Below are 9,033 nucleotides of genomic sequence, written 5' to 3'. Positions count from 1 at the left end.
GGAAATTTTGAAGACCTGTTGCACACAATTACAGTCTGGACACCCAATTTCCATTTTTATTTTAGGACTTTATTTATTTTCAATTAATCAGAATTAGATTGGGAAAAAATTTGTTTTTATTTGGATATAGAATGTTAGAGTTTAGTAGAATTCAATACTTGATTGGATATTTTTAAGAGGAGAGAGAGATCAGATTGGAAGGAAACACACACTGCCTCTCTTCCTCTCTTGCAATTTTCTTTTTTGATTTTCGTGATGGCCATGAGCGCTAATTTTCATCTTGTCGAAGGAATAGGCCTCAGATCAATAAACTGTGGAATCTAATCTGTTTTATTTAGTTTTCAATATTTTGAGTATTGGATGTTCTTCCATTCTATTTTCATGATTGTTTCATTTAATTACTAGAGGTCTACATTTATTATTTTTGCAATATTGCTTATGTAGATTCAATCCGTAATGTTGATCCCTTAATTTGTGAGTAATAAGAGTTAAGAATTTTGCTACGTCAGGAATTATTAATTCTAAGAAGAACATTCACTGAATAAATACAACCGTTTGTGTTTGTGTGTCATCTTCATCATCTCTCTTTCTTAAGGCTGCCACTAGATTAAACCTTTAGCGCTTGTCTTGGTTTGTTAGTAGTAAGATTATTAGATCGCTTATTTCCTAATTAACTCCACTAAGGAGAGATAGGAAATAGTTCCAACGTGAATATTCAAGGTATGAATTGATTTATATTGCATCAATGATCCATTGTAAAATTCCGATGGTGGATGTTGACTTAGACCAAGGTTTTTATTTTGATTGATAATTTAATTTGTATTGTTTTTCCTGAAATTGTTTCGTTGTTTACTAAAACCCCCCCAGCCTTGTTCACATAAAAAACTTGGCTAGACACCTCTGTGGGAATGATCCTACTCACACTACTACATTGTTTTTTTAGGTTTTAATCTTGGTTGCCTACGCTTTCCACTTCTACAATCCAAGTGTTTTTAGAACTTGAAGTGAAATTCTTCATCAACCGAATTAGCAATTGTTTTAGGACTTGTATTCCTTGTCCACTCATGTTTACAAGTGTTTTAGAACTTGTACCGTATCGTAGCATTCACATGATGTCACGTCAATTTGTTACAAACTCTCTTTGTGTTTGTACAAACTCTACCCTTAATTCATCTCCCTTAAACCTTTGTTCATGCTTACTTATTAGAAGCCCACAATTTTAAGGTTATTAGTGTTTCACCCAATCTATTGGACTATTTAAGGTTATTTTCTTAGAGAATGATATATGTGTATATATTTATATTTCTATATATATTCTATAGTATTCGTTTTAATAATTTTAACCTTAATCAAAATTATTACAAATGACAACATTTGTGATTTGGTTCTATGTAAGCCCCTATTTTGTACTTTCACTTTTTATCCTAAATTTTTACTTTTTGAATAAACACTAACTTTAAATTTCCATATTCATTTAAAACTTTTATTTTATCTCAATCTTTTATTTGTTTAGAGTTTTTCAAAATTAATTTTCTAAAATTAAAAAAAAAAAAACCTTGAATAATATTAATATTTCATGCAAATATTATGCTTGTTCATGCATTTATGTATTAAATTGCATTTTTCATGGTTTTACAAATTAGTTCATTTAGTCTGATTATTGTGTTTGTGAAATTACTTGATCATGGCATGGTATAAAAGAATCTTCCAATCATTTGTCAAGTATCATACCTCACACAGCAGTCAAATTTAATGAGATGAAATTTCATGTTCATATATTATTTTCAATAACTATTTTATGAAGTTGAAAACATGATATCCCGACAACACAAGCAACGGACAAGGTGGTTGGGATTTCTGAATTTGTGAAATGCAACAGCTGTTTTTTGTGGATTTATTTTTTGGGATTTCTGAATTTGTGATACGCTAACACTTTTTTTTTTTTTTTTTTTAAATTAATTAAGGTTTTTTTTTGTTTTAAACCACTTTTCCCAAAATTTCAAACTTAATTAGGATTTTTTATTCATACCCTTCTTTTTTTAATTTCAAATTTGAAACTTCCTTTGTTCTTTTTTTCCCCAATTTCAAATTCAAAACTAACTTTTTCTTTTATAAATTCAGATTTATCTAGTTACGTGATTATTTTCCCCACAACTTTAATTTTATATTTTCATCTAACATAAAAAATATTTGAATTAAAAAAATGTTTCAATCATTAGGAAAAGGGCTATTATCATATACCTCCCTTAAGGTATCAGCTTTTCTCAACTTTCTCCCACACATATCAGAAAGTCCCCGAACCTCCCCTCACATTTAAACTTTCATCAATGATCTCCCTTAGCATCGTTTCTTAACTGTAAAAGGTTACTGAAGAAAGGAAAATCCAGATTGCCCATAGCTTAGCATTAGTGAATTGGTTCTTTTCTTCAACCTTAGCTCAGTTAAAATTTTTTATTTCTACAATACCGTTATTCTTGTTACTAACCATTGGTCTCCCATCGGCAAAAAATTTTTTGGCTCCATATAAACACAATTTTTTTCTGCTGGAACCCACTTTTGTTTCTAGTCAAGTAATATGCAACAAATTCGAAGAACACTAAATAAAATTGTACTGCTATTCATTATCGATTGTCTTGCTATATGTATGAGTAGCAGGTGAAAATCTAATGTTATGCCATTAACAATTAAAGTTCAAGTTAAAACTTCCTAGCCATAGAAAAAGAACAGTCAATGGCAAACTAAACCATGAACATTTTGTATTAATTTATTCCTGGATTTGTTTCTTATCCATCATCATCCAATATATACAATCACCACCATGCAAAAGACTTACACTATCAAAATACATTGAGTGAAACATTACAAGTCAGACTAGTAACTCATTACCATTACTCCCCACCCCACCATTTGTCAAACCAAAAAAGTAATAAACAACTAGTTAAGGTGGTCATCAACTAACCAAATGATCAACCCAACAATTGGTTTTTATAGGACACAAAAACCATCTAGGAATACTAAAACCATTCAGACATAAAGGATGCAGAGTTTACATTTTCCTTGCACAAGGCACAACCGTCGCGCTGGTTGTGGGTGTCTCTCTGGGGGTTAGCCCTTCCTTGGTGCGAGGTGCGCCAGTTATGGGCATCTCCTTGTTGTTGGCCTTCGTTCGGCGCCTTGGAGGATTTGACTCTCTTATTCGCCTAGGAGGGCATTCACTGATAGAACCAGAGCTCTCAGTTGGCGTTGCCATATGCAGCAACCAGGGCATGTCATCTCTCATCCCCTGAGAAGTATTATGTTGACCGAGGGCTTGATCCCTCGGTATACTTCTTGCAAGGTGGCCATCTGTTGTTGTAGTGCTCAGATTGTCGTTGTTAGCGTTCCAATCAGATCTACATCTATGGGTTGGTTGGTAGAACAGTCGAAGTTCTCGCCATGTTTGGATTCGGTAGGGCCATCGTGATCACTAGTAGAGGAGTTTGGATCTCCTCATTCACGATTTCCAGGTTATCAGCATCAACATTGTTGGTGCAGCTAGCTACGGTTTTGCACTTAGATTGGTTGTGCGAGCCAGTTGAGTGAAATCTATTGGGAAATTCGCAGAGCTTTTCGAGACCCTCTTTCTAGCTCCAAACTATTGATGCAAGAATTCGCAACAACGAGAGGTACGTGGTTGACAGCATTAGAACCACATCGGATGCTTGCGTAATCCTAATGAATCGGCGATGGGATAAAACAATTGTATATGAACTACAATTTAATGTAAAATAATAAAAAACCAAAAGAATATTTTTAAAGTGGTTCGACTGCTTATAATGCAAAACCTACGTCCACTGTTGTATATTAAGTGTATTTGCGAACTAAGTTTACAAAAGAGTTATCTCAAGTTCTCTCTCGAGTCCTCTCTTTCTCAATCTAGTTGTTCTTATCTATGTGTATGTTGTTGTCCCCTCAAAACGTATTAGGGTTGGATTTATATAGCACCCACTACAATTTTGAATTGAAAATAAATAATCCTCATAACAGGAAAACAACTTGATATTCGGCTCTAATTCTAGAGTCCATAGCGCATGATTTCTCATTTCCAAAGTTGAATTTATCCTTTCCTGATTTACCGCACAACAATGACAAACATTAATTTCATCATTCATCCGATACATGTTGTACTTACCTTTCTCAATCCATCTTACTTTTTCTCAGAAAATTTTAGAGAGGATAGGGAGATGAAAGATGGTATCAATTTCATTCATGAAAACCTGCTTCTAGTAGAAGAAAAACAATCATTTATAAGAGAGGTTTAGTTGTATCGTAGTAGGCCAGGTGCCTTATTTACTGCAACGGCAAAAACGATGTTACAAACAAGTCATTCTTGTAAGTTTTAAAAAAAAATTGTATATCTTTTTTGTACATTGCTTCTCTCTTTGTATTCAAGAAAGTTTTTTATGTCATTTGTAGGAATATGGTGGGATTACAATAGGGATGATCTTCCTGTGCTCAAGAAGTATGTCATTCAAATTTTGAGTCAATCTTGTAGCACTTCATCATGTGACAGAAATTGGAGTGCCTTTGAAGCTGCTCAACAAAAAAAAAGGAATGGGTTGTCACATGAAATTTTAGACACGCTTGTATATGTAAGGATGAACACGATGATGATGGATAAGTTCGCTTCCACGATGAGTCACGACTTGGAACCTATAGATCTTGAGAAATTGGGGGAGCTTCCAGACTATGAACATGAAGAAATTCATATGGATGAAGATGCTAATTCTACAACAATGATTGAGGGTTGCATGGATGACTTGATGGATAATGATGATATTTCTTGGTTGGATGATGCTCTTTTTTGAGTTGTTATTTTATTTGTTTAGAGCTCTACTTTGACTTTGAATTTTGGTTTTGTTATGTGTTTGGTTTGAGACTATAATTGAATCTTGGCTATATATTGTGTTTGAGTCTGGAGACTTGGTAGCGTGCCGAATGCACCAAATTAATTAACCTTACTAACCTAACTACTAAATTGCATATAGGGTGAGCAAGGGTCGATCTCACAAGGAATGATTCGATTAATTCCTATAATCTATCCAATAACCACAACAAAAACAACAGAAAAATAAAATAAAATAAAATCCTAAACAGTAAACATGACAACAGTAATGAAAGGGGTTGTAGACAATGCAATCTAAAGTGAAACGAATAAATCTCCAATGGTAGAAAATATCATATTAAAACAACTAGTTCTCGGTTCAAGATCCACCTAAACATGCATTGGACACGAACTAACCGTAACGTTATTCTATCTCGTTATTATGGAATTACTGACTCTAGGAAACAATAAGCTCTATTACCCAAATTTTCCCTTAATAGTCACTACTGAAATAAGCTCTTCAATTAGATCCTAACCCTTGAACAACCTAGAATAAGCTCTCTAAGTTTAATTCAATGGCAGCCTTAAGAATTAGGAAAATAGATCAATCTAAGCAACAATCACGCAAGATCGGATTATTTAACTTAGGTTATGTTATTCAAGGTGAAAGACTAAAAACTTGTCCGTAATCATCTATCATCATCTGTTACTCATTTAATAGAAAGAGGACAATTACGTATCACAATTCCTAATTCTAACAGATAAAATTCCGATTAAACAATTCAGCAGGCCATTACTAAATCATCCAAACAGAAAATTATAAACAATTAAAACAGAATAACATAAACAATTCCAATAAAGATGAGATTGAAAACAATGTTACTGAAGTTAACTTGCACCAACGACATGAATTCAGGCTTCAAAATCCCCTTGAACTGAAGAAAGATCAGCCGCACATCTTGACATAGAAAGTAAAAAAAAAAACTAAAAACTAAACTCTATTGCTGTTCTCCTCCTCTTTGACCTAACAACTCCTAAATAAATAACATATTTTTTCCTCAATTCTGCCCTAGGAAAAATGGAAATTACTTTCCTAGACCTTTCCTAAAAGATAGACTCCTAAAACTGTCAATCTTATCGGATATGGAAAACAGAATCTGTAATCCAGCTTGCACCAGGATTCTCACAATGTAAAAGAACTTTTCTGGGCTTGGTCACTTCACAAAAGTTTTAGTCCTAGATGTGTAGATGAATTTGGGCTTTTGAATCACCTGCTGTCGATATCTGAAGCTCCAGTTAGGCCTACTTGAAGACTCAATACTCAGCCAGGAAATCCTTCCGCGAATAGGATTCTAGGTCTGGTTTTGCAACAACTAATGATGTCCCAAACAAACTCGGATTCTCACCCATAATACGTTCCTGGAAAGCTTGATTCGTCTACTTTACTTTTTCTGAAGAACACTTTTGCAATCGAGAAATATGACTCCATGAAAAACCTGAAAAACGCAGCACTGGTCAGAATAACAAAAAATCTGGAATTTCCTAATCTTTTCTCAATTATTTCATAAAGTCTATCCAAATATGCCAAACTTACAAAATAAACTCTAATCAACTCAACTAGGCATAAAACATAACAAAAAACATAATATGGAAGGAATAAGAATATATAAATTACACTCTTTTCAAGACTATAATTTGAACCTCAGTTATATATTGTGTTATATTATTAGGTCTAATGGTTATTGGTTAATTGAATACTTTGCATTTGAAATGCTATATTGATTTTAACTAGGTGGTCCATGAAAAGTGCTAAAACCAGGATTGATATTATCTTAATTTTTAAAACGTATTATTGACAATAGGTCGTATTAAACCCGTATATACCCGTACCATATTTTTCTCGTATCTGAATTTTATGACTGAATTTTTACAAACATATTTTTCACCATTTGCCGTATCATACCCGTAAAATTCTTGTACCCTTTTTTTTCCGTACCCGTATTTACTAACTAGGCCTATAGGAACAAAGAAAATGAACGTGAAGGCTCGAGGGACACCGATGTGGTGTCTGTCATAGGCACTGTTAGGATTTAATCAAAGAAATAGGCAGCAGAGAACAAAAATTCACTTATTAAAATCCTAGAAGCCCCAAAATTCCATATATGAGAGTTACGTTGTTTACATGTTATAGATAATCAAAAATCCATACAAGGTTTTAGATTCTTACCTACGTTGATGGTTCCACCGCTTGATCATTGAAAAATGCTTACACTCCAAGAATAGGAGTGAACCCACGATATCCACACAAAGGCAAGAATCAACACACAATCACTGTGCTAGTTTGATTTGTGAAGTTTAAAGAAGAAGTGAGTGAGAAAAACAAAGAGAGAAAATTCTCTCAAGGTCTCTTGGGCTGCCAAATAAGCTTCTCTGGGAAATTTGGGGAAAAGTTCTCTTTTATAGGCACACCCTAATTTTCCTTATTTAGTATATTAACAATATACCCTTCCACTAATTTAATTAGTTTCCATGATTTCCAAACAAAATCACAAACCGAGTATTAGGCCATTATTATCTTATTCATCTAATAATGATTTTTCAGTATCTAAAACACACACACACGTACACACACACACACACACACACACACACACACACACACACACACACACACACACACACATATATATATATATGACAATATAAATATTTAAATAAATCTAGTATTACATATTAAATTCAATACTGGATTGGATCCAGGCAACAACATTTCCAGCAAATTTAATTACTCTGTAAGATTTACCAAAATACCCCTTTGTCAATAAATGACGAAAATGTCCCTCACTCGTTATCTTCTTTAAATTGTCTTTTAAATGTGTGATCTGTAGGCTTCTCATCATGTCGGTAGTGAGTAATATCATAATCAACACCCTATTAGTCATCTTATTACACACAGACCAAAATTGGCCTCTAGTAAGGCATCATGGCCACCCGACATATTCGGATTCAGCATATTCGCTACCTGCCAATAGTATGGTTCTTGTGCAATCAAATCATTTAATCATCTATTATCTCATCAAGGTTTGAAGCATAGAAATAATGTCAGCTTCAAGTACAAACCAGCTTGACATATTCAGATTCGGTTATCGGACTAATCTACCAACTGAGCATCAACTCGATTCCATTGTGGCCATAGTTTCAAGGTCGTTTTCCTTTAGTATAAATGTCATTGAGATAATTTCTCCTTCACCCAGAAGTGATGAATCATTTATCGATCCACCATAGCCATAATGTACTTCTCAATGCAGCCAATCACTACCATATTGATAACCCTAAACAAGATTACGTTTGGCTAGTGTCAAACTACACCAACAGTTATATACGATGCTTCAGTGATCTCAATTCTAAGGACCATATGTACCACCATCTGTTACAGGATGTATTCCTTCAACATTAGGGTTACTATCTATATGGAATCCTCTGATGGGCTAATTCAGTGAACTCGTGAATAACAAGCACCCATGCGTCACACCAAGTTGTCACCAAACAACCTTAATATGTGAGATATGTCACTACCTTTCGGTAGGGCTGTTTAATGCTATGATAGTCTTATCGTATTATCTGTGCCCTAAGTCAGGATAATAATGGGGCTATGGACGTTTCTAAAATGGCTACCATAAATGATCATAGGGATCTCACAATGAAGACTTAACACTACTTGATTCCCTTGTCACGGTTCAACCACTCTAAGGGCATATATTAATACATACATATGGAATATGTTTTGCATAATATAAATGATGCCTTTTATAGATTGAATAATCATGATCCATAGAGTCAACATACAACAATAGGATTGGCTATGGGGCACCTACTCTAACAGGCACTCCGACGCTCAAGTCAGCATGGTTAAACGGAAGATGTAAGTAAGGGTTGAGAGCGAGAAGGGTTTACTATGAGTGTTTGGCTAGGCAAGACTATTGTAAAGTTGCCAGAGCACAGCTTTACGGTGACTATGGGCAGTAAAGTTAGCCAAAACTAAGCCTTACAATGGGGAAATGAGGTGGTTCTTAAGAGCAAGAACTTTGAGAGCTAGAGTTATGGGTTGTATGTCAATGAATAATGAGAAGCCTGACCCCTATTTATATAATGAGCCTAGGAGGCTTGAA

The sequence above is a fragment of the Pistacia vera genome, unplaced genomic scaffold (genome assembly GCF_008641045.1).
Source record: "Pistacia vera cultivar Batoury unplaced genomic scaffold, PisVer_v2 Contig211, whole genome shotgun sequence".
In the NCBI taxonomy this organism is placed as follows: domain Eukaryota; kingdom Viridiplantae; phylum Streptophyta; class Magnoliopsida; order Sapindales; family Anacardiaceae; genus Pistacia; species Pistacia vera.
The sequence above is the reverse complement of the archived record's forward strand: the minus strand, read 5'-3'. Positions refer to the sequence as shown.